Source organism: Chamaea fasciata, unplaced genomic scaffold (assembly GCF_029207755.1).
Source record: "Chamaea fasciata isolate MVZ Bird 193981 ecotype frontalis unplaced genomic scaffold, bChaFas1.0.hap1 SCAF_6, whole genome shotgun sequence".
NCBI lineage: Eukaryota > Metazoa > Chordata > Aves > Passeriformes > Sylviidae > Chamaea > Chamaea fasciata.
In genome coordinates, this window is record NW_027094091.1 from 60,291,023 (window position 1) to 60,318,467 (window position 27,445).

The 27,445-nt window shown below is 41.8% G+C and overlaps 1 protein-coding gene across 2 annotated transcripts in view; it reads right to left on the reverse strand.

The window, feature by feature from the left end:
* Nucleotides 1–27,445, reverse strand: part of SMAD1 (SMAD family member 1) — a 77,570-nt gene that overhangs the window by 44,317 nt on the left and 5,808 nt on the right. Inside the window, exon 1 of one of the 2 annotated variants that reach the window (XM_066186538.1) lies at nucleotides 18,361–18,383. The exons of the other annotated variant lie outside the window; for it this stretch is intronic. The gene's annotated coding sequence lies outside the window, so the exon portion shown is untranslated. Of the gene's footprint in view, nucleotides 1–18,360; nucleotides 18,384–27,445 lie in introns of those variants that run through there. 2 annotated transcript variants of the gene reach the window in all.

The window sequence follows — 27,445 nt, forward strand, 5'->3', positions numbered from 1 at the left end:
GCAACAAGTGCAAGATGTTTCTACGTGGCAAAATATTCTGATATGCCTATACTGGCATAATTATATGCCTATACTTAGGCTAGTAAATTTTCACATGTATAGGCATTTCTGGGTATGACTTTAACCTCATTATAAAATCCAGCAACACTGAGGCCTGGAGGACTTAAGGCCCTGAGAGTTTTACCAGATGAACAGTGGTCCTTGCCCACCCAGGTGCATTGTGAGTCTGAAAACAAAACTGGAATGGCTTGCCCAAGGTCACAGAAGGAGCACGACAGCAGCAGTAAAAAATGCCCAGGTTTATGCCTGTGAGGGTATAAGATGCTTGCGCATCTTTCTAACTTCATAATCTAAAATTCATCCATTTCTTTGCCACATAAATAAATACCACATAAATTGCAAACAGGTGAACTGTACTATGTTGTTGGATATTATGCTACAATAATAGTAGAGGAACTCCCACACAGGATGATGCCATAATATTGATGGGGAAGGCCTGGAATAAAATTACTCTTTTCCTGCTTAAATTTTGAACCTTAAATCATTGAACTTCGGTAGTCATCTTTAATGTGTATTTTGTGCTTGTACTGTATACAACTACAGTTAGCAGGTACTGTGAGCTTTTCTTTGATGTGCAATCACAGACAGAGTGTAGCACTGGACTGCAGATACAACTGGTAAAGTTTATCTCAAGACAAACTGAAAGATGTTTAAATTTTGTCAGTGTAATGAAGCCGTTTGCAAGCAAGGTACAGAAGAAACATGAAACTGATACCGTTTTTTGTACTGTGGTAGTGCTTAATCTGGGTCCAGGTGTCCTGGATCAAGAGTAGTGGATGCAGCAGTGGTATCTGCCTCAAGAGCTTGGCAGTCTCGGTGATCCCATCTCTCACAGAGAAATACATGGAGAAGGCCTTATGTGTGCCTGAGCTCTGCTCTGCTCTGCACGCTGACTTGGCGGGCACAAGCTCCATCCACTGGATCCTGATTGCTCAAGTATCAATTCATGATTCACACTAAACAGATATGACAAGGAGATAATTAGGAAAGCACTGCAGTTTGTCAGGTGTCTTGTTAAAACCGCGTTTTTACTGCTTTTGTTGTTGTTAGGGTTGACTGGTAGGTTGGCTTTGGCATGAGAGAATTAAATTATTTTCTACTTATGTTGAGGCTTGGGGAGGATCACATTAATATGCTGCTTTCCCTAAAAAGGGCTATAAAACAGCCTAGGAGAGTCTTTTGCTGGTGTTTAATAGAGTGGTTGTCCTGGAGAGGGCTGAGTAGACCTGGCTTCAGACAGAGCAGTGGTGTGAGGAGGCCAGGGGACAAGGCAGAAACAGTGTGCCTGGTCAGATCCGCCTGGAGGCTTCCCTGGCTGGGCTGTTCTGGCACACTGGCCAGAACAAAACTTCAAGTGTGCCCCCTGCTTTAGGACGTGCACTCAGAGCTGACTGTCTATATCATTACTCTGTGGGTGAGCAGTATCGGCAGTGTCTTACTGCACGCTCACCACTTCTAACTCCAGTGGCTACTTTAATGCCTTGCATCATTAACTTCTTCCTGGCTTTTCTGAATAACATTAGAAAACTGAAAAAAGGAGATCAGAGGGGTATGTACACCTGGGTATCGACCTTGATGCTCCTCCTTTGCAGTGGGCTGAATAACTGTGCCATCTCAAGAGGCAACAGAGAATGGGGTTTTTCTCCTTTTGCTCTGCAACTACATGATCATTCAGACTGGTGCAAGGAAAACAGGCCGTGAGGCTGGGGCAATGAGGAAAGAGAAGAACCATTCCTTCTGTAAACAGCCTGGCTTCTCATCAGATTAGGTGCACAATCTGATGACACCATCAGTCATAAGGCCTGTGAACCTGAATTTTAATGGAGTTGGGGCACTTATGCAGATAAACTCCTAATATGATTCTCAAAGGAAACTTTTATCTCATTGACACTTTCTGACAGCCTCACCAAGTACCTGCCCAATCACCTTTAAAATCTGCATCTTGGAAACCAATTATCAGAAGGCTGAGTGCTAAAAAACATTCATTATGCTGCATATTTTATACTATTATAATATGTAACAAGTATTTAGGAAATACTACTACTACTACTAATAGCGTGGCTACAACAACTACTAGCTTTCAGTCTTCTTCTAAAATCCAATTTTGTATGCAGGTTATGATTTGCTATTCCTTGTTAACTTCAGCCAGGCTTTATCTGCCTTAATCAAGAGGTTCCAGGGATGGACAGTGTCTTCTGGAGACAGTTTAACTCCAAGGTCAGTAACTTTGCTTCACCTTCATGTACATCAGGTTTCTACCAGAAATTAAGAGTTTCATGGATAATTAAATAATTAAATAATATCAAACACACAACTTATTATTTGCATTAAAATCACTGGAGTAATTTTCTTTTCAGCCACTACACTGTTGTCCTAGCGTGGGAAAATACCAACAATATTTTCAGAGGAAGAGCCAGTTCTCTCAAGAAGAACAATAGCTTTCTAAGGATACTGGATTTCATTATTGCCTTCTTTCTTGGGCTGGCTGGTAAAATTTATCGCCTTCTGTCCTTCATGGCTTGTCTGCTTCGTCTTTGATTAGGTGAAGTATTAAACAAGCCTCCCACCTCAGCATTATTAACATAGGTTATGCAGACTGCTTAGCAGCTACACAGATCTGTTTGGGAAAGGTGCCTCAGGCAGAAGACAGCATGTGGGAGAAGGTAAGGAGCATTTTTAGGAGGTCATCATAACTGTGCAGCACTGCATATGGTTTTCCAAGCCCATCCAGCTACAAGGACCTGTCTAGCTACAGTACAAGCAGAGGAAAAAAGGAACTAAGTTGTGAAAGGCCTTGAAGGTAGCAATTGTGGCATGAGGGCTCTATAGTCCTGCTTTGGGGTGTCTGGCCATTTTCTAGAATGAGCCCTGCATGAGTTTGACTCTATAGAGTCAAATATCTACTTGGGACCTGCCTTAGTGTTCTGATTCACTGTCATAGGCAAAAGAACAAAGAATCCATTTCACTCTCAGAAGTTCTTCCTAAACTGGCCCATCATGATTAAGTGGGATTCATATAGAATAAATGTGGAACTTGATAATTTTACAAGGTTATTACATGTATTATTACTCCGTTATATTAAATAAGGCTTCTGCCATAAATCTATCTGCAGATACCAGAGAGGTCTTTGATCAGATTGAGTAGTCATTCATCTTTTCCACCATTGGGATGATGGGAATCAGACCTAAATTCATTACTTTCTTAAGATTAATGTGCCCAGCTAAAGCTGCCAAGATCCTTATTAAAAGTTATGATTCGAAAAGGTTTGGGCTGAAACAAAGTATTGAGCAGGGCACTCCCTTATCTCCTTTATTGGTTGTTTTCTCATTAGACTCTGATGTAAGGACTTTGCTCCAGCAGTGTTACATTTCTGGTAAAGAAGGGAGGTTGCCCTCTGTTCTGACAGCTTATCATGTGCTTCCACCAAGCACAGTATTCCTGCCCACTGCACTGCACCAGTATTGTACTTTCTAGAGAATGGAATTCTCCCTTTGGATCTTGCCTGAATCCACACGGAAGCTTTTGAAGGCAGTTTCACTTTCTCCTGGCTATCACCTCAGCAAGGGATAATGGACTCGGTGTAATCAAACATTATTGGTTCTTTGAAAATTAAATTTCTCTTCAGTCATTCAGCTTAAAAAGATTTACATAACTGGAATAACCTAGCTCTATTGCTGGTTTCTTGGAAGACACCGCTAAGATTAATCTTATCTCCCACTTTAATTACTGTTTTCAAGTTCTTACAGTCCTTGTCCCAGTTACATCTTGTTGCGAAAACCACCAGAGAATGATTTATTAAAATTTATTCAGACAGGTGGCAGAGACAAAATTAAAGCTAATAACTCTATGAGAAAAGAAATCAAAGGTGGTTTGGCAATCCTGAGGTGTTATTTCTTGGTCCCTCGGTTGCAGTGGCTGCACAGGCAGTGCCCAGATGCCTGGGCTGTGTGAGTGGCTCTGTGCCACAGCTTGCTGTGCAGGACTCGGGCCTGCCATGGTCACACAGCTGCACCACATCCATGGGATAAGGAGCCTTGGAGCAGGACTGCTTGTGGCCATGTGTGAAGGCTGGAAAAAACCATGGTAATTGTCTCAATAGAGGGTTCTGTCTCATTTATACCCAAAGAGGAGACAATTATATCACATCACTGGAAGACTAACAAAATGACACATACTGCCTCTAAAGGCATCCCTTTACTTCCATGTTTTTATTGATATTTTGTCACAAAATACTCAGGCCATTTTATATAATGATTAAAAGCATAAAAGGAAAAGGCTCTGAACGCTAAGTCAGGTTGGCTGAGCTCAGTGTCACTCTTGGCTGAATAAGTCAGTAGCGAAACAGTCCCACCCTCCCTCCTCCACAAGGGCTGCTCAGCCCTAACCCCGTGTCACCCACCCGCTCTGTGCTGGCACAGTTGTTGTGCAGCTGCGAGCTGAACAGGCCCAGGGAACTCAGATGGCTGGGGAAAGCAAATGTTGCAGGGGCCAAGCTCGTTTTTAATTTGGATCAGTTCCCTGATCTGGCTCATTATGTGGTTGTCCAAATCCTTGTGCTGATCTTGTGCAGAGGCAGGACTGAGGTAGGAGGAAGGGTGAAACTTATCTTTTTGATTGTGTTGTTGACTTCAGCGAGTTAAGTGTGGTTATGAAACTCAGTGATAGACTAAGCAGGATTTTTTTTTTTTTTTTTTTTTTTTTTTTGTAAACCAGGGAAAAATACTTTAGTTTTGAGCATAACTACAAAGATGGTTTTGGAACTGCACTAACCATATGAACAGGGCTCACTGGTGTATAGCAGAAGACAAGGAGAATGTATGACTGGACTGAGAAATTCAGTGAGCTGATGTGATCACTGCGTATTAGAAAAGGCAGCTGTTGGGCATTGCACTGCTTGGTAAAAAGGAAAAAAACCTGTTGCTCTTCAGCTGTTCATGAACCAACCAGAGGCCAAAGAATTCCAAGGATCCCACCAAAAATTATTAATTGACTCTTCAAAAGACAGAGTTATTCTCAGCTGGCTTAAAGGAAGCTGATAGCTCAGCACTGGGTATGCCTGCATTTCCATGGCTTTTTTTCTTTCCTGTATTCTCCAGAGTTTTCCTTTGCTCTTTGCTTAAGGTGTGGAAGAAACTGAACTTTGGAGGGTAAGTAAATCAGATTTAATTAGTCATCACAAGGCAATGGGCTCTTTAGTGAGTTCTCAGTAGCAGATAGCCCCGACAATGAATGTATGTGTGTTATATTAGTTTCCGTTTGCACTTTGAGGAGGAAATTAGTTTGCAGGTTTCAGACAACCTGGCAGTCCCACAAAGTGTTGGAAAAGGTTGCCCACATGACAAAAGCTTTTAGACCAATTTTAAATGCCACTATTTTCTTGCTTGACCCAAAATTGCCAAATTTTTGACAAACAGGTTTGAGCTGCTTTTAAATAAAAACTCTCCACATTTCATAAAATGTTACACAAATCACATTGGAAAATCCTCTGTATAAATAAATTTTAAAAAAATTCAGTTAAACACTTGAAAGTTGCAACCAATCAAAATTAGTGTTGCTAGTTTGATCTTAGTTAAGCACTCAGTTTGAGTGCATCCTGGCACCTGTCTTTAATTGAGTACTCATATATGTTCCTTCCTAAAGACCCTGTCTTATTCAGTGAACAGAAGAAATAGTGGGCAAACAATGGGGAATTATTTTGTTTTCTCCCCAGGTTCATGCTGAAGCTAGCCATTATGAGCACTGGTTTTGCAACATTTAGTTGCAAAACTAAGACTGCCTTGCAACTCACAGCTCATCCCTCAACACAGCTCATCCCTCATCTTCCCTTTCCCTGCCAAATTTAAGCTCTCTTCTTGCATGAACAGGAGCACCAGAGCTTCTCAAAGTAATTTCTCTAGTATTATCAGTCCTGAAAAATAAATGCATTCATTTTTATCCTCTTTTCAGATACACTTAAGCTGTTTCACTGGCATTTTCTACATATACTCTGGCCAAAGCATACACCAAGACAATTAACATTTGATGATGTTCTAAACACATAAAATCAATATAGTCTCAATGGGGGAAGCACTGGGCAACCTGAATTACAAGAGATGATCTCAGTCCACTAATGATAGAGTTTAAAGGGCCAAAGCACCCTATGTACATCCAGAGATCCTGCTGGAGTTGGAGGTGTCAGAGAGAAGGGAAAGGACTACGTGGCTTTAAATACCACAGTCAGTGGCTCTTTAGAAAGGGGGAGAAAATGAAGAAAAAAGAATTAAGGTGCACATTTGCCTCTTCAGACAACTAGTAGCTTTCAGTGCAAAGCATTTTGTCTGGATGTTGAAAAGTATCTAAAAGCATTTACAGAGAAGGATCAAACAGTTCAGTTTGGGCATCACCACAGAAGGCCCCAGGAGAAAACTGCACGTAGCAAGGGGTAGCAATGCCGCCTTATTGTGTCTGCAAACCTGCAGTCAAAGAGGCCTCACAGTCAGTGCACACCTGGTCCAGCTGCTGTGAGTCCATTTGCACAGAACATGAACCCCACATCTTGAGGGACCCTACAGCTACTCTGCCCTGCTCATGTGCCTGCAGCACCTGGGAGACAGCCCTGATGGACCACGTTCACTTGTCAGAGAGCAACCAGATGGAGAATTGCAATTTATGGCCTGCAGTTAGGCAGGCTTGCACTGTGATCTAATCAAATCTTGCACAAAATAGGTCAAGGTTGGTCAGTGTTCAGATGAGATACACTCTAGTGAAAACATGGATACTGTAAGAAACAGTTTAGGATTGGGATTTAGGATTCATCTGACAGAGCTCCCTAGGCACAGTCCTGATTTTAGGCTAGATTCCCAGACGTCTGAGGTACCCAAACAGGTCCCTGGTCTGTTATGCAGAAGGGGCACTGTACTGCTGGAACCACATTTCTCATTTTTCAGACGAGAAATAAAATTACAGTCATGCCTTGTGATTAATTAAATAAATCATGCTTGTCTTTGCTTGTGGACATGACATTTTCAGAGGCAACATAAATGGAGAAAAGGAGCTTGTTTGGTTTCTATGATCCTAGTACAACCTGCTAGCCTTCTCTCTGCGAAATCCCATTTTAAGGCTTTTCAATACTAGGGCACCAGACCCAAGAAATTTAAATTCCTCTAAGGTAGCAAGCATCATGAGAACTTTTGAGCAAGACGCATGCAAAATAAAGCAAATTATATAATCTCTTTCTTTACAGATACATTCCTTTTCCTTTACATTCACATTTCTCATCCATTCACATTCCCACCTAACAATCTTTACCTCAACTCATTTCCCCAGACGCTGGTCTAATGTGGTTTCATTTTTATAATGGTTGGTTTCAATTCCTTGGTTTCAATTCTGTATCTTTTGCCTGAAAAATATAGTATTATAGTAGAATTTTACAGGTAACTATTATTCTCAAAAAAACATGCAAGCACGTATCTCCAAATAATCAAAGATGATGACAAGTATGTTACTTGGGAAAATTAAGTAGTCAGAATGTAACAGATCAAACTGAAATTTAGCCAGGACACTGAAATTACATGATGAGCTAAACAGAAATACGATCCTCGTGGATTTTGGTAATTTCAAGTGGTCAGAACTCATTCTGCTCTCCAATTGCCCTCTCAGCACAACACCTCTTGCATGCTGTGCAGTGCAGGATGCTGCAGAGTGAATGCTAAGGCTACAATTAATTTATAAAGCTTGCATTCTCCCTATGATTGCATTGCTCAGATGTATCAGTTCATCAGTCTACAAAAGAATTAATTTCCAGATTTTTTTAGTCTGCAAAGAATCCCCATATTATGTGCTTTGTTTTGACTTTTGTTTTTCTTTGCCTTATGGTCATTCATCTTTGCTGAAAGTGAATCAGAGGAGCAATGCCTGCCTTATCGTTGTTTTGTGGTGTATAATCATGTTAAGGACAGATCACTGGCCTCCTCCTTACTCTGGTGCCATTTATAACAGACAATTACCCCTGCATGGTGCAGTTGTCAGGATCTCAGGATTGTAAATGCTCATTATCAGTAGGGAGACAGCTGAATGCAGTGTGTTTCTCTTTAAAGCTGATTGGATTTTCCAGAGCTGTCTGTCATCCTGGAAGTTTTTCCTAGTGCAGCTCAGTTTTCCATCTACAGCCAAGTAAGATCCTTTTGATGTGAATCATGAGGGGCAGAATCTGGGTACTGCTCCCACCTATTCTAGGGAATGACTACGGTCCAGAGGAAAGAACAGCAGTGTGTCTACAATAGGAGATCTCCAGCCAGTGTGTTGTGTTTAAAGAAGCCCTACTAATGGCAGTGACCATGTGCAAATGCCAAAATAAAGGGTGTAGGGGGGGGTAGAATGCAGTGGCATTGCCTACAAAAAGGAAACTTACCAAAGCATTCCAGTTGGTTTTAAAATTAGGTGGGGAAGATGCAAGGAGTTCTAAGTCTTAATGACCTCAGTTCTGCAATTTGCCACTAATTAGTTCTACAATGAGTAACTGGGAACAAAACAAGGAGTGACAGACTAGGTCAGCCAGTGGTTTGCCAACCCCTTGTCTTGTGTTTCCTACTGGGGCTTTTATGTGATAATTCTTGATTGTGTATACACTGTCTTTTACTAGTAATCAGGAGTGAAATTGCGTGTGTTATACACTATACAAACACGCACTGAAATACTGCACTTGCTCTTTGGTCCTGGAGAGCATGGCTGATATTTGTGCAGCTCTTTCTGGTGGGCATGCACATGGCTTGATTTTTTTCCCTGCCAACCATTTCCCTGACTCCTCTTGTCCTAACCCAGTTACCCCCGCATTTGTTTCTTCTATGACTCTTTCTGCAGCTTACATTGTGCTTATGCTCTGAAACTACTTTTTTCTGTGTATTTACCTCCCTGATCTCACCCCTAACATTTTGTTCTTTCTCTCCCTCCTTCCCACACAATGAAGACTTCATTAATTCTGTCAAAAGATTATCTTATTTACTCCATTTGCTTTTTTTTCTGCAAGTTAGCTATTTCTTCTCAGAGCGATGCGCAGATATACAGTGTGCTGAAGAAAGATTTCTGGAAGCCTCGAATATTCTATCACTCCCAAATGCCTCATTCCTCCTTAAAATCCATCAGGCTTCCTCAGACCACATAGGATCTGTCCTGCATGTTATGCATTTCTGTATCCAGAGCAATTGCACATGCCCCAGTTCAGCTCAACATATGTCCTAAGCAGTCAGTCAACACTGAGAAACTGAAACACTATTGGTTTGATGAGAAAACTGTGGTGCACAGCTCCCACATCATCTGGAATTGTTTTGTATTCTGCTTGCTAAGATTTGCCATTTAAGTTTATCTTGGAGGGAGGTGCCTTTGTGTGCCTTTTCTTCCTTTTAAAACTCATCAACTCAGTGGCTACCAAGAGCACAAGTGCTGTAGAAAGGATATTAGGAGCACCGTGTGTTATTACATCACCGGGCATCTGGCAGATGCTACCTCAGCGTCCTTACATTAATAGGCTGGAGAGAGAAACATCCCAAACCTAGACCACTCCACCACCAGGTATTATTAAGGTGTACAAGCTATCAAGAAGACAGTACCCTGCAGGTATGCAGGTGTTGCTTATGCAGGGGTGGGGCACAGCTCAGCAACAGCGTTTAGAAAAGGAGGCCAAGGCTTTTAAAGGGACCATGCTCCTCTCACCAGTGAAACAGCAAAACGCATTAGTTAGTCAGTCTCTTTTTTTGGTCCGTTAAAGGGATTTCCATAGGTAGGAATGCTGTAGTTCTCTTCACACCATTAGTCTTTATTTCGTTTTTGGTAAGTGCTTTAATCAGCAGGTACCTGTCTACCAAGCAGTGGGGAGCTGTGAGGACTTCAACCCTTTCATCCAGCTGGGCCAGCAGAGTGGGCATTCCACAGCTCTCCTTCCATCCCTGTGGGGATCAGTCCCGTGTTCCCCTCCACCACATACACATTTTAGTCAGGTTGGAAAAAATGCCAGCTTCATTCTCACCTACTGGCCGTGCCCACAGAGGCACACACGCAGCACACACCCAGCTGACAGAACTTTTTTTTCCCTTTTTGTGAGGAGAGCAGTGGTAACCTTCCAGCATCAATCTGTAGGAAAGTAGACTCGGTAACACACTCCAGCCAGAAATCTTGTGAACCCAGAGCCTTGCTTTCAGCAAGACAGGCATGATAAAATCTTCCCTCTTTCTTCAATAACATGACTAATAAGTGTAGAAATTCCTTTCTCCTCTCTCCCTTGGCCAATATCTGTCTTATCTCCGGTTCTTCCTTAGACATAATTTCAAAGATGAAAGACATGTCTATACTATGAACAGGCAACCTTGATTCTGGCATGAGATCCATGGCAAGCTGCAGCTCAGTGCTGGAGAGCTGAAGCTTAGGATCTGGCATCTGCAAAACCCGGTAACTGGAATTTCTGCTGCGTGGTGCGATCCTGTGCCTGGGGTTAGCCTGCTCTGTCTTGTGAGGGCAGCACGGGCTCCACTGCAAATTTCTTTCCAAAGCAGGTGCACAGCTGAACAAACATGGCAAGCATTTATGAAATGAGCTCGCCATTAAACACCCTACTCAGCAAGTAAAGGGAACCATCATGAAGCCTTCCTGGAATTTTGGCAGCATTTCCAAGAGATCATCTGCAAATTGCTCAAGATGGGTATTACATGTGTGCTGTAGGCAATAAATAAGAGTGATTTTAAGGGGCAGTGTATATTGACAAAGTAACACCTCTCAGAATAGAACACAACCACTGGCATAAGCAGTGGAGGCACAGTAACAAAACCAGGATCTAGGGAGTGTCTTAAATGTGTGTCTGATAGCACAAATACCAGATAAACAGCAAAGTCCAAAGAATGCAAAAGGTTACAACCACACTAAACCCACTCAGTTAACATGCTGGTTTATTGTTACTAAAGATCACAGTAACTATACCTTAACTTAAGCACCCAGAATGCTCCCAAACCCCTGGGTGTGCAAGCCAACTACATGACAGCCTTATCTCAGGGTGAGACAGATGCATTCATCAGGCTCCCTCTTCCCCTTTCACCACAGGGGGAGAAACGTAAGCACACCGGCTGAGGGGGAACCATGGCATGCTTTGGCCAGATCCCTGGTCACTGAATTACAAACAATAACAGTCTACTGGTATTTCACCCCCAGATCTGAATTTTGCAAAAACAAGAGGGTTTTGGGGGGATTTTGGGGTTTTGTTTGTTTTGTTGTTGTTTGTTTGTTTTGTTGGGGTTTTGTTTTGTTTTTGCCTTGAGACCATACATTTTTCCTCTGACTTTGTCTTTTTGTTTCCAGTGTAAGTGGCTACAAGAAGGAAAAAAAGCCCCTGGTACTGCCTTAAATGCAAACACTGAATCTTTGTGGAGGAAAACCTGCAGGCAAAATTGGCAAGCAGCAGAAACAAAATAGCTTTTTCCTTCACCCGGCATGAACACTACAATACTGTGCGTGGTGACACAAGTCATAGAATCACAGAATGGGCTGGGTTGGAAGGAGATTTTAAAGGTTGTCTACTCCAACCCCCCAGCAATGACATCTTCAACCAGATCAGGTTGTACAGAGCTCCATCCAACCTGACCTTGGATGTTGCCAGGGATGGGGTATCCACCACCTATTTGAGCAACCATTCCCAGTGTTCTACTGCCCTCATAAAAATGTCTTCCTTATATTTAATCTGAACCTACCCTATTTTACTTTAGGACCTTTGTCCTTGTTCTATTGCTAGAGGTTCAATTAAAAATCTGTCCCCAGTTGTGATCATGGGCCAATACTGAGATTTTCCTGTGAGGAAAATCTGGTGTTTATGTGCCAGGTGAGGAAAATTTTAGGGCATATATTACACAGACAGGTATTCATCTCAAAGCACAATTGATTTCTGTGTAATACCAAGAAAACTGTAGCACTGGTACCATTCTTAGCCTGCTCCAGTAGGTCGTGACATTTCTTTTGGTACTCTTTTCCAAACCTGAACCAATTCCTTTCCAAATGAATTCCTCTTGCTCTACTCCCAGAGCCAGTAGATTATTTGCTGGGCCACTGACCTAATCTGATGGTTGCCTGCAACATTCCATATTGTGTTTCAAACCTTCCCACTGAAGGTGGGATGCTTGTGCTTTTTCAACACCCAGCAATGTTTGACAAAGGTGGGAAGATTCCTACTAAACTCAGAAGGATGCCAGAAGGGACTTTAAGACTTTTGAATTACCTTCACTAACATAGAGTCTTTTAAAATATGCTTTAAAAATTTAAAACTAATTTTTTTTTTCTTTTATGGGAAAGGCAGCTGTCCAAGGTAAATAAGGTAAGTTTATGGTTTAAAAATAGCTTTTAAAACTGCATGGTTACCCAGCCCACCCCAAATTTTAAAGCACTTTGCAACCACATTACCCTACTGTGAATGACCACTGGCAATGCCAATAGACTGCAAAGCAGCTCTTTTATTTTGTACTATCTGTTTACATTAAACAGAGTTCAACATGTGGTTCTGCCAAACCTGGGGTCAGAGCAGAATGGGAATTTGGTAAGAATTTTAGATGGATCAAAGGGAAGAGAAAAAGAGACATGAGTGTTCAGAATTTGGCCGGTGACAAAAGAAGACAAGAATTTATTTTCTGTTGATTGTTTTGCCCTTCTGAGCAGAAATAACAAGATGAAGGTAGAGAGGAAACTGGTTTTGCAAACTCTTGTAGATATAAAAGATCATAAAGCCTTGAAATCCTGCTGTCTCAAAACTTTTTTAATCCAGTCTTGCTTTTGTCTGTGAATTAAGACTACTCCCCTTGCCCAGGAAAAGCAACTTTACGCTAGAAGAGGCCACAGATGGGGAAGCAGTTTGATCAGTGTGGGAGGGATCAGCCCAAAATACGAGTAAGATATATTATACCATCAAAAAAATGGCATGTCTGGAAGGAAAGTCTTGAGCACAAATTAATATTGACCTTAGCCAGAACAACTCATTCTCTTCAACATCTGCAGCTGCGTGGTTACTAGGGATTTATCTGGCATCATCTTTTTCACATCTGTCTACTAAATCAGAGATAGAAACACAAAAATCTAGCACAGAGGGACATTATATGGATTTGTGACACTCCCAGAGGGACTTAGTGTCTTTAAACAAACAAAGATATTACAATGGGACACAGGTATAATATTGGACTAACGTTGTGTCTGCTCCACTGTGCCATGGAAAAATTACATCTATTGTCCTCTGATGAGCTCTCTGAAACTTCCAAACATGGATAAACATGAACTACACTATATATGAGACAATAAGTTTGGCATACATACATGAAACTTCATACTTCTGGGATGAGCAAAATGAATAATCTCAATTTATATTAATTGCCTTACAACAGCATGTGTGAGGAACAGATTGAGAGAGGACAGAGAGATTCACAGTTTAGTTCATATGGTATTTGCATCATTCCTCACCATTTTCAACCTCACTAGCAGCTTCCAAGGACTGAGCTATGGGGCCTTAGTAGAAATGGGTATGACAGGGTTATTCACAAGGAGTAACATTTTTCAGCATGTTGCATGTGAGTTGGTGAAATGAGTGGTATGTTGTATTTTTCCTGCCTGCATCATCTCAGGTTGTGTTATGGTCCAGTCTAAATGACAAGGTGGTGAAAGTGCATAGGTGTGACGTGCCTTTACTTCAGCAGCATGCATGACACAAAGTACTAAAATCCCTGAAGTAGAACAGTCTTGAATAATAGGGTTCTAAATTTTCAGGTGTCAGTGGGATATTTGTATGTTATTGCCCCATGCTTGTAAAATATGGGAGTTGTTCCTAAATTATGTTCTGAGTGTGTATAAAAAAGCTCAACCAAATGAAAATGCAGTAACACTTGCCCTCATTTTGAATAGTGGAACTTCTAATTCATAAAATATTTGTATTCCTTTTTATCTTTATTGTAGTATAAAACTACATTTAGGTTAAAAAAATAGGTAAAATTTCAAATGGGCAGTGCAAATTGATGCAATTTGAATGTACTAAGAGATTTGAGAACACAAAGCCATAAATAGGTAACCAATATTAAATCAAATGCATGCATGAACAAATATAAACAAAAAAAAAGTCCATTTTAATTTATAGTCATTGGACAAGATGAAGAAATGCCACGTGATTTCCTCTGGAGAGCCACCAATATAACTTGAACTTTACAGAAATGGAATGATAGAATCATAGCAATCACAGAAAGGAATAGAATCATAGAAAGGCTTGGGCTGGAAGGGACCTTAAAGATCATCTCATTCCAACCCCCCAGCCACGGGCAGGGACATCTCGCACTGGATCAGGCTGCTCAGAGCCCCATCCAGCCTGGCCTTGAACACTCCAGAGATGGGGCATTCACAGCCTGTGCCAGTGCTTCACCACCCTCACATTAAGGAATTTATCCCAAACATCTGATCTAAATCTCTTCTTTTAGTTTAAAACCATTTTCCCTTGTCCAAATAACACGTTCATAGAGCAAGAAGAATTGAGAAGGGGATTATAAACACAAGGTAAGCAAAAGTAGTGGTGACAGATGTTAGGAGTAGTAGAGATACTCCTTATGTGGTAGAAAACTATTGAATTTACTTTCTGCTGGATGAGCATATTGGGGCAGCCCAGACAGATGTCAGCACTAGTGCAAAAGAAGGGCTGCAGGAGCAAGATTGCTTTAGGTGACTGAAAAAAGAGCTGCTGCTTTGAAGGAGATGCTTTCTAAATAGCTATAATACCACAAAATATGATGTTCATCATTATTATGAGTAATGTGATAATATAGGCCTGACTCTTGATATTTCCTTCTGGAGTGAAAAAGTTCTCTTCTTGCTTCTTACCAGATAGTGGACTTTGCCAAAAGATGGCCTGTTCCTAAAAGCATTTTATAGCATGCTAAAAATCTGTGTACACAGCCAACCTGGCTCAAGCTGACAGTAAATGGAATGCTCATGGAATGAATATTTTGGATTTGTGTTTACTCGCCTCAAGTTTTGACTGACTTATAATAATTTGTTGCATTTGGTGCTACCTATGGCTCCGACTCTCATAAGATACATCTTTAAAATACTCTGATCTCATCTAGTCTGTCGTTCCAAGGGTTAATTTGAAAATACACACATTCAATTAATGGAGCAGATTACTTAGAGCAAGGGAGCCCAGAAGTGTAATTGCAGCACCAAAATAAACAAATAAATAAATAAAATCTAAAGTGAATTCAGATTTTAAAATTAATTTCATTCATCCTTTTTCTTGACCCCTCTTTTTCCCCCATGAACACTGAATTTGCTTGTGTATACATGTATACAGAAAGCAAATTTCAGTGTCCTGCAGGAGTTGCAGAAGAAGCTCAGTTTACTTTCACGGGTAGAAAGAAAATAGATAAAAGAAAATTCCTGCACATTAAATTGCATACTTAGCTAATAACAGCCAGCTAAACACCGGCATAAAACAAATAATGAAGAGCTTTTAAAATGTGCAAGCAATGCAGTAAAGATGCTGTAATGTGGAAAAGTGAGGGTTTTTTTCCCCAACCATAAATAAAAAAGTAGCTGCCCTAAATACATGTAAACAAGGCCACAGCTGGAGGTGAGGTTTCTCTGAAGGTGGTATTTGGTGGCACCCTCACACCCTCCACATCACCATTATTGCCTCTCACTGCAGCCCACCAACACATCCCGCCCATTACAGCCATACAGATGTTCCTTTCAGGGGCCCAGCTGTTGCAGCATTCCTCCTCCAAGCCCAGTCACATCATGAGCATTCTGTGGGGCAGCTTATCAGGGCTATTCTTGAGGAAAAGTGCGATTGTGCATTCAGCCCTGCAGCCAATGTGTGGGCTACGCTCACATCGCCACTCCAGCTTTTCCATTTTTGGCTCTACCCTCCTTGGACTTGTGTAATCTAAAATTCAAGCTTTTAAGCTTCAGCCATTACAGCCGACACTAAAACACATCCAACAACCTCTTAATATCTATCAAGTTCTTTCAAGTAAGTCCAACAATTCTTGAGAAGATAAAACTGGGTTTTTTTGTGATGATTTGGAACTGAAAACAGACAGCCTTGGTAACTGGAACTTAAAAATGCAAAATCGACAGTGAATCCAGTTTAGTTTTTGGCACTGCATTTTGGTTGTCTCACCAGTAATAACAGTTGTTATGTTTTAAAACAAATATCTAGCAAACAAGCAGTTAAGATGTTGTTCAAAAAGTGAAAGGCAGTGTGGTTTTTTCCCACTTGTTTGACAAGGTGATTCATTTCCACACTCCTTACTAAATCACAGGGTGATTTTAACAGGAGGAGAAATTGGGGGTTGCCTGAGATGGATAACTGGGTCGAGTTCCCCTCTGGAAGGAGTCAGGGAACAAAATGTGAAACAGAGGAATCCACCGCCTTTACCCTCTGAGCTTCATGCAAATCTGCTCTGGAAACTCGGTTATGTCTCATTTTCTAGGGCTTAACCACAGTAGCAGGCCTGCAGGGATGTACTTTCACCACCACCTTAAGCAGCCTCTGCTGCCGAAATAAAACCCCAGAGTCTTTTCCCTCTGCTCCCATGCCCCGCTCTTCCTGCCCCCTTGCCATTCATCTGTGAAGCTGATCTTGGTCAGAGCTGACCAATGGTTTGGCTGGTCTGGCTGTGGAGCCTGGCACAGTCCATCAGCTGCCTGTGCAAATGCTGGTGCTGGCACAAGGAGGAAGGTGTGGGGGGAGAAAAAGACAAGAGCTGTGTGGGACTGCAGCAGGGTTAGCTCTGCTTGCAGCTAGAAGAGGCAGCCAAGACAATTTACTGGCTTGCTGCTGCCAAAAACGTCGGACCCACACCCTCCTTCCCCCTCTCCTCTGCACCTGTCTGCAGCTGTGGAGCCAGGTTCTTCTTGCTTGTGCATCCGTGAAGTCCAAGGGACCTTGCAGTGAGCCAGCTCAGCTCATTACACCATGGGACAGCTGTTGATGTGTTTTAACTGCATTGGAGCTGGAACAACTCACTGAAGGAAGAGAGGAATACAGAGCCAGGGCAAGAGAAGTGGAAGGAGTGCATGGCCAGCAGGCAGGGAGACAGGCTGAGGAGAAGGACAGAAGAACCTCCCCCCTCCAGCAGCAATGACCCATTTGTTTGGCTCAGCTGGATCTTCTAACTCCACTCTTGCACTGTTTTGGGCAGCAGTGCTGGCTTATGTCAGCTAAAAGTATTGTGAAACAACATCCTATGTCTCATTTCTCATTTCAGCCATGCAGGTAAACAAGACTTCACATACCTACAGTTAAGAATATGCTGATACACATTTTGCATTAAAGCCTATCTCAGGAACCACATATACTTTCACAGGAAGCCCAACAAATGGCCTTCAGAGAGGTTTGCTGATCTGCATTTCAAAACTGTGGACCATTATGGCAGTAGTAGTTCTCTCCTGAATGATAGCTTTAAGCACTTGTTATTGATTTAAATTTTGAACTAGTTTGTTTTGATTCAAAACATCATTACACCTACAACTTCATTTGTGCTGAGTTACTGTCCAAGCCTTCACATAAATTACTTCATCAGCTTGTCAGAAGTCCCAAGGCTGTGGTTCCCTGTGCAGACACTGAGGCTGCAGGAACTCCCAGCACCCCCCTTCTGTTTGTCCCGACCTCAAGCTGCTGCATCCTGTTCCTTCAGCTCTGCCACTTTGTGGGACTATGCTGCAAAGTGGCTATACAAACTCAGGCACAATAAAAATATTCCAGCTGCCCCCTTTTATTTTTTGCAGGGAGGTAGTGCCTCAGGCTATAGCTTCAGAGGTAATACTGGCTTGTTGTGTAGCTGAACACCGTAATTTCCCCCTGCACAAACACACACACACACAGAGTTTATACCTGTCCAAATTTCACTTACAGCACCCTTTCCCTTGTGCCAGTGTGCACAGCTGTGCCTGGGAATGGGAATAAGAGACCTAATCAAGCTGTAAGGAAGAAAAAGAACTGAATGCACTTAATTCCCTTCTCCGGTTCACAGCAAAGCTACACAGATAGTGTGATATGTTCATCTGACTGAGGCCATAATTAAACAGATATTTGCAGATATTTTCCCTACAGAAATCCCCACTGTTCTTTTTGCCTCTCCCCAGCATATTCCCATCCTCGAGCATCTTCTGCATTGTGCCAGAACACAGGCAATTTGATTTCTATGTTAAAGCCTATAATAGCAGATAGGTCTGAGAAACAGAAATTCTCTGTCCACTTCATTATTTATGCAAGCATTTCGTATTTTTAACAAGCCAAGGTTTAAAACAGTTCCAGAACTCACCCAAACAGTCACAAAACAATCAATGACATCCAAATCTGTAGCAACCTTCTTAAGAAGATCATCCAGCATGGAACAGAAAAGCTACTGAGCAAGAGCAAAGCACCCTCTGCACTACCAACAGGCACAACAGGCTGTCCTGGGTGCCCCGGGCACTATTGGCTTTGGCAGAGCAGACTATGCCAGATCCAAACCAGTTCAACTGGCTCGAGAAGCAGCAAAGGAGCCCAAAGGCAGGTAGTTGTTCACCTGACTGGGACTGAATCAGAAGTAAAATCGTGTCAGAGGTTCTTTCCCATTGCTCTTGTCAGTTTTGATGACCGGGGTTGCTGGGCTGACAAATACACCCGGAAAGTGTGTGATGGCTATTCTGCCACGTCCAAATATCCCAGCCCTGGTGAAATCTGCACGGTGGTAGGCAGGTTCTGCCTAGCACTGGTCTGTCCACTGTGAGAGCCGTGTCCCCTGACAAGGAGTTGGCCAGCAGGGTTTTGGCAGTGCGTGTGAGGTGAAGGGATTGCAGTTATCCGAGGAACGCTGCTGGCTATGTTGTGTCTGTGATAGTTTTGCTGCTGATGAAACAGGGTTCCTAGTCTGATAAGGAAGAGGTGGGGCATGTAATTGAAGCAACCAAGTAGCTGGGAGCAAGTCTTGGGGTATTTGTGTAATGGTTCCTTGGGTGGACTGTACCCGTTTGGGAGAAACAACTTCTGCTCTTTATTAAACAAACAGTAAAGATAATTTACATGTCAACACCGTTAACTATTTCAGCAGTAGGCTGGAAATAAAGTCACAGACCTGCCCAATTAATTGTGAGCAACATCTCCTTTTGGTGCCATAGTTCAATGGAACCCAAAACATTCAAGCCAAATCGAGATGCCCAGGCAAGCAAAGCAGCAGCTCAACCTACTGCCTTTTCCTGACCCATGTGAATAGGGCTCAGTTTAGGAGAGGGTCTTAGAGTTCTCAACTCATCTGTGGCTTCCACTGCTGTCAGAACATCTTGGCTTTGTTGAACCTTCCAAAAATGTTCAGTTGGTGGAAAAGAAGTTCACAGCTCACCACTGCTGCTCACCTGGTCTCCCCACTCTACTCACAGCAGCATGATCACTCTGCTTACCAGCTGCGCTCCTCAGAGCTTGTCAGACCCGTTTCCTAGGCCAGCTCAAATCACCAATCGAGCAGAAAAGTGATCCAGGTGAAAAAAGGAGGTGTCTAGACTTTTGCTGGGCAAGTAGTCTGAACAAAGAGTGTACCAGCATGCAGCATATATCAGAAGTGATTCAAAAGTGAGGGCACAACACACATTTGAGAGCCATGGAAGTGTGGAGTTAGTTTCCAATAATTATGTTTCTATTGTCCAAAGCCCGTTAAGATGTAGGATTCCCTGTTTTCTTTTTATCACCTGCCCCAAACTAGTCAAGTTTTGCCTTCAGTTCAATATTAGAGTGGTTATTTTGTTGATTGTTGGTGAGTGAACTCTTAACAGGGTCTAAATTTCTGATAGTAAGCGGGCAATTTCATTAGCATGGTCACGGGATTTAGATAACTAGGCTGAAGCTAGCTAACATGTTCTCAAAAATTAAGACTTTATCCACGTCTAGACAAGCACATCTAAAGAGTGAGGAATTCTAGAGGCTCATATGCTGACTTCATCAATATAATCCACTGAGTCATGCTTTTGCATCCTCAGGCACGGTATTAGAAAGTGATCAGTGAAGGTGAGAAAAGCAATTTGCAAATTCAAACTGATGCCAGTAAGAGGGAAGAATTTTGAGGAACTTGCAAACATTCTAACAAAGCCACCGTAGAACAGTAATTTAGGATCCTAAATGATACAGATTCACAGAACTATGTGGATTTTGCAGAGACATTTGCATTGTTTTCCTCTGCTCCTGCTGCTGACTGTCCTTCCCAAACCACAGTAGCCCAGGGAGGCAGGTGGGATATTTGATCTGTTTTAAATAACACAAATGCAGATCTTGTCAGGTATTCCAAAAAGCTGCATTTGTTCACTGAGCTGCCTCACAGGAAGGGGGGCGTATTTCCTAACCACTTCATATCACTAAAAGACAACCTTGCAATCAAGACAAAGCCATTGCTAATATTGGGCAGCAGGACACATTGCTTGCATGAAATGTTTTATGACTAAATACTTAAAATGACCAGACATAACTTCTGGAGAAACAAAGACACAGGAAATTCTTCCATCCCTAGCTAGCCAGAGAGATGTTCCACTTTTCGCTTAAGGTGGCCTCTTTACGTCTAGCCTTGCTTCCCCAAACAGTCTTCACAAGCTGCTAAAGCAAGAGAAAAAAGTCCAAGGCCGATACGATGTTTAAGTAACAACCAGTTTAAGTAACTCCCCAGCTTTGGGAAGTTTTCCAACTTCTATTTGTTTTTTAAAAGTACTGTTCGCATTTTCAGTCCTTTTTGTCATCCTTCTTTGTTCCATTGCTGTTTATTCCTATCCTTACTTTCTTGCCTGTCCCAACCCAGGTGCTCCAGTTCTTCCAGTGAAACAGTGCCCACCTTCAGTTCTCCCTGCCCCGTCTTTGCATGAAAAAATATACAGCAGTGTATGTGCAGGCTTCATCCAGGCAATCCTGCTGCCCATGCTCCAGCAGGAGCCCCCAGCACCTCTAGCTGCTTCTCTGCACTCCTCAGAGCCTCATCAAAGCACTGCCTCCGGGCCCTTCCCTTCATTTCCCTAATACCTGCATCTTCTGCTTGCTAAGGCACCTCCTGAGACAACCACCTCTTGCCCTACAGCCTTGCCCTTCAGAGCTGCCTTCCACAGCTGCCGTGCCCAAACCGGTGAGCCTGGGCTCCGGCAGGAGAGGAAGAACCACCGGGCTGCCGTGGCAGCAGCGTGCCTCACCCTGGGCCAGCAGAGGGAAGGGCACAGAGGAGGAGAAGGAGGCAGTGTTTTGGATGCTCTTGAAAGCAAAGGCTTTTTCGGTGAGCCACGTTATTCCCCAGTTTCAATTTACTATGCTATGTAGGGCCATACACTCCCCAGCCAGCTGTCTTACCCTCTTCTCTCTTCCCACTTCTTTCCTCTTCCCAGGATATGCATATTGTTTTCTCTCCCTTTCTAAAGCTTCTTCAAATATTAGGCAGACCTCCCCGGGGAGGTGATACCCTGGCCCACAAGAAGTGCAAGACTGAAATACACATAAATCCTGCTGGGAATATGCATTGCTGTCCTTAGCCAGACAGTGGCCTGGCACTTATATCTATCAGATTTGTATCACTTTGTCATAATAATTTCCCTTTTATTAGCAGAAGAATATCCTTTTTAAAAGGTCCAGTCAGAATCAGAAAAACAAAACAGGAACATTACTTTCAGTTCCTATAGAGTTTTCACTAAGCCAGCAAAATAGTAATTCTGTGCTGGGTTAAGTGAAATGGAAATCACCCACCTGGAAAAGGCAATTGCTTCTGAAAACTCAAGAGAAACACTGCTTTTAATAAAACGCTATCTATGGAACACTTCTTTGTTCCAATCTCACTAAATTTACGGCAGTCAGACCCCTATATTTCTTCATGGGTTGGAGGAGAGATGCTACCACAAGATTTGAAACCATAAAGGTGAACAGCATGAAATGCATCAGTAATTAATCTTCCTTCCTTTTCTCTCACATTACAATCTCCCCAAGTTCTTCTGTGTCAGATATCTTTGTGATGCTCACAAACTTCTCCCTTGGTTATATTTCTGTGTTCCTGTAGAACATTAACAAAATGTCACGCTTTTCCTGAGAACACTGTTAACAGTTAATTACTCATGATAATTACTAACTGGGGGATGTGTTTGCTTTACTAGGCTCTACAAAGATACATTTTGAAAGCTTTAGGATAAGCTAGTTGCAAAGAGAAGTTTGTTGTTTGTTTGGGGGCTTTTTAAAATCAATGCTACAGTTTGGGTGCTGTGGAATGCAATTAGGCAGATAGGTTTAGCTTGATGAACCTGGAAAACCTGAACAGACTGTTCCCATTCCCCCTAGAAATCTATTTTTAAAGGAAAGAACTATGGAATGTTATTTCTTGTTAGAAATAATGGATATAAACTTAAAAAAAATGTTTTTAAGTCAAAATGGATAGTATATGCTCCTATTTTCCCGGCCCTACGACACTATTTTTCACCCATAACTGCCACTAGCATTGCTAGAAATCACAGAATTCTTTTGCATCCTGCAGAAAGTTACCCACATAGGGCAACACTTCACAACTCTTACTCTGCAAGTCACCAATCCCATCCTACAAGACAGCAGTCACACTGATATCAAAAGTGTGAGTAGGACAAGCTTGGCTCTGCTATTAAAGACAAAAAGGCCCACAAGAAAATAGTCAATTCCTTACTGTTCTACTCAGAATGTATTCCCAAGCTTCAGTCCACTGACACTCAAAAGTGTTTGCAGTATATAATGATATTGCCTGTCGTATCTGTGAGACAAATTTTAATCATTTTTAAACATAAGGAACATTCTTAAATTAATCAAAACTCACACACAGCCTCATTGGATGTTATTCCTGAGGTGAGATGTTATAAATGTAGCAACTGAAGTCGAAAAACCGAATGATTTACCCACAATTATTCATTAAATCAGTTGCAGAGTTGGTGTTGGAAAATAAGACTTTCCTGGGTCCCAAAGACATGTCCTAATTACAAATCATGACGACCTACCCATGTTTGTCATGTATGAATGGTATAACCATGCAGATGTAGGAAGTGACTTTAACCTGACTGCAAAAGAAATGGAAGCAAACCTTTCTCTGGGGAGTTTTCAACTCACAGAAGTTTCCTGGTAAAACTATTAACCCCTATATATATATTATATATATATGTGTGTGTGTGTGTATTGCTGTACTATATCAAGGTAAAATTAACACAAACTTCATTTTCAATGCAACAGAAATACAGTTAATGCAATCCTCAATCTCATCACCAGACTATAAACTGGTGCAGTGAAATCAGATCAGATTTATTTCCTTTCTGCTTTTTTTTTTAAAAAACAATATTTTTTAATACATCTGCCAGATATTTGGTTTCCTCTCCAAAAAAGTTCTGATCTTTTCGGACTCTTATTCAAAAATCTCTCCATAATAACCTCTTGAATTCTGTCTATTTCTGCTGTGCTTTGCAATATAATAAACCAAGGTTTGCAGGAAGAGGTAATGTCTTTTATTAGAACAAGCGTTAGGGATGGGAAAATCATCCAAGCTTTCACATATGAAAGACAGGACGTCTTTTTGATGTAGACAGTATTGAAATTGAGCAAAGGCTCCCAGGTGAGTATCAATGAGTTAAAGAAGGAATTAAAGTAAGTTTGTTTATTGAGAAGCCTTGAATTAAGTTTTATTTTAGAAAGTTTGTATTTAAGCAAGCTTTCACAAAAGCATTAAGTAGTGTGAACTTTACCAACACTTTTTGTTAAACGCTTAATCCACACCCACATCAAAACAAAGACAGACGGCTGAGCTCTTTACATGTGAGAAGGTGACTTTTCACACATAGCCTTAACAGTAAACCTTTTGGCTTTTTTTCACGGAGATACAAAGCTCCGAGATAATAAAGTTGCCTTAATTTACGTTTCTCCCAAGAAGTGGAAATTACAAAACTACAGACAACAAACGTTGGCTAATCAGTCTAGGGAAAAAGCTCCGAAGGGAAAACTCAGAAATAGCTTTGTTTAAAAGCTACAGCAGGCAGCAAGGACGTTGAGCTACGAAAGCTTTTGTTTTGCTAATCTACCTAATGTTCTATTGAAGAAAAAGAAATCCTTGAATGAATGATTCCGACTTTGTTCTAGTGTGAATTGAGTGGCAGCTTCTTAAAAAAAATCCAATACTTAGTTTGTATTTAAACAATTCTTCCTGAAGACCTTTTCTCAAACAGGTCTTTATATGGGAAAAACAACTGTTGATTTTGTAGTCATCATGTGAGTAACTTTAATAAAAGTCAGCAGGGCCTTGCCTACTGTGAGATTTTTTTTGAACCTGTAACCCTTAATCAGGATTGCTGTCAGCTGTGGAGCCTGAGGAAGCTGTCATACAGACAATATTCAAATGGAGCTGTCTTTTTTCCCACAGCGCTGTTGGAAGGAAACCCTTTTTTGTTAGCAAAGCCTGAGAGACATCGGGATCCTGAGCTGGAAACAGAGCGAAGAAGGGTGTCCCAAGCCCAATAAACGCTTCCCAAGAGCAGTGCGTCCCCAGAGCTGGAGCTGCACACCACCAACGACTTTTAAATATCTTTCCCAAATATAGGTTAGAAGCGCTAAGAATTTGTGGGAAAGTTTTCCTTCGGAGTAGACCACGGCTTAATGTTTATTCATACGCTGCAGTAAGCAAATGAGAAACTAAGCACTTTGTAAATGCTGCATCATTTTGACTGCTCCATCCACTCCACTGACAGAACAGTTTGGCATAATTGCTGGCGTACATAATATTTTCAAATGACAATTCTCCAAACAAGTCAGGGCCTGAGCTAACAGCAGTGAAAGGTGAGGAGATGCTGCCTACATGTTGAGCTGAATTCTAGACTATTAAATGCCACAGACAATTAAGATTCACAGTTGATGTTGTCCGCAACATAAATGCATTCCTCTGCCTTCGGTACTTTCAGTTCCACAGCAGGTACTGGTATCTGTCTTCAGCTGTAGTTTTACATGTGAAAGCTAATCTCTCTGCTGTACCCTTTCCCTTCCATTTGACCACAATTGTCTTGAAACAGGCCCCAAACATTTTCAGTGCTGCCTCTACCAGCAGTTTTGATTTTACATTGGTGGTACCACTCAGGCTGTTGCTTCTGAGTCATGCCAGGAGTGGAGCAGCTTCAGCTCCAGGCTGCTCTGTATCTTCTCTTGTAAATCAGGCAGGATTACACATAGGATTGCCTTGCTAATGAGAAAAACACTTCATCTAGAGTGACTGGCAGAAAACAATGGAGAGCACTTTAAAGAAATTCAAGAGTCAACAAAGTATGGCCAATAACGAAGGTCTAGGGCTTTCAGCAACCTTTCAGTACTACACTGATGCTAGGACACTGTCATGGGATTAGGATGGAGGCCTTACATTTTCAAACATAGCCTATTTTGTTTTGGTATCTCAGTGTTTGGCTTTCAAATTCCCAACATTTGGTTGTCACCACAATTAAAGAGCAACTTTTGTAGAAGCAGCCAGACAAGGAAAGATACAGTGACAGGGACAACACTGATGGCAAAAGGGACCCTCAGAGCAGAATGCTGGTCAATACACCTGTAGTGCCTGCAGATACTCTGGCTCAGAAAAAAACCCTACAGCTGAGTGTCAGTGTGTCAGCAATGAGCAGCCTGTAGTTGCATGAGCAGCAACGTGGAGCTGCTCAGAGTCCCTGCAGGTGAGTTGCACAGACACAGGAGAAAGATATCTGTCTGTAAAAAGGAGTCTGCATAGCACAAATGGTGAGCTGTTCTTAATGTGCCTGCTTATACCTGGTTTCAGAATAAAAGCTTGGTACTGAAAGTATTTTCCCTATTGCCAGAAAGAAGCACTTCTCATTTTTGTCCAAAATCTTCCAAAGGTGTAATGCCTACAGATTTTGCCAATACATAAAACAGGTTCTGAAACCTTCATGTTTTTCCATAGTAGGAGAAGATCCAGCTTTCCTATCCTAATGTTGTTTGGAATAAGGAAACCTTGTAAGCAGAGACACCATAACACCATAAGGCAACAGATAATGCAATTTTAGGTCCTTTGAATGTTTGACCTATATTACATAGGCCAGCCAGGTAGTTACCATCAGTCCTCTCTGCTCCACCTGGTCAAACTGCACCTTGTGTTATATTCAGATCATCCTTCCTGATACCTATCAGGGAGTTTGCCACAGCCTCTTGCTCTGGTTGACAGCATCACAGAGTGCCTTCCCAGCAAACCCTGTGGCATACAGCTATGTTTTTCTCTCCAGATCTAAGTTTCTGACCGAGAACCACAAATAACCTATTAGATCTCAGAAAAATCTGTGACCAGTCTTCCACCTGAGTGTTTGTTTTTTTTTTTAAATCACACTATATTTTCAAGGCACTCTTCATAAGGAGAAAGACCAGAAGTATTTTAAAATCTCTTTCATCTTCCAGGTCTCACAAACTGGAAAGGATTTGCAGTCACAGGCTTTGGGAATCTACAAAATGCTAGACTTTACTTCCAGCTGATACTTTATCTTCTTATTTTGACTACTAGCAAAGGTAATAGCTGTGATGCTAGTCATAATGATTTTGCTGTCAGATGGAAAAAGCTTCCACAGCAGCACATCCAGTTTCAAGACCAATATGATCTAATCAATAATACATGAAAAAGATACCTATATGGCTAAAAAAAAGACTAGGATTGACAGCTTTCTAGAGATGTCTTCCAGACTGTATTTTTCTTGCCCAAATTACAAATTAAAGTCATGCTATGCAGCCATTTCTCTTAAATAAACAGTTACTGACAGTGACACCTTAAAAAGCATTACCAGCACCCCCACACAGAACTCAGAGCCTGCACACACCCTCTTTGTTAACTGCACACCCACTGTGACTCTTAGGATTTAAGTACAACAGAGAAATCAATGGGATGCACACGGACAGAGGGCACTCCAGATGAGCAGCAGCTTGCTGGAATCCTGATACCTCCCACCTCAGCAATAATACATCTCTCCCCTCCCTGTGGTTACTAAGCTAAAGGCACAGTCTGAGAATGGAGGCTCCTTGTTTTAGCACAGTGATGGAATTCTGGCTTCAGGCTGCACCACACTCCTCACGTAAGCTGCAATTATTTTGGAGAAGGTAAGGGATAGGCCTGTTGTATTAATACATACGAGATTTTCCCTTCATCATTAGGAGTTTTGGAAAGCTGAAAGTTTACTGAACTTCTTAAGAATAACTAATAAAATTTCTCTTTATTTTTTTGTCCTAATGGCAACAAAATCATTATGATCCCAGTGTCTCTCTGCACATCTTTCTGTCAACCTGAATACCTTTCACATCCATGTGGCTGGATTTGATAAAACATAGAGATCTCAAGGCAATTAGATTCCTACAAGGTATTATGCAGAAAGGGCAAAGAC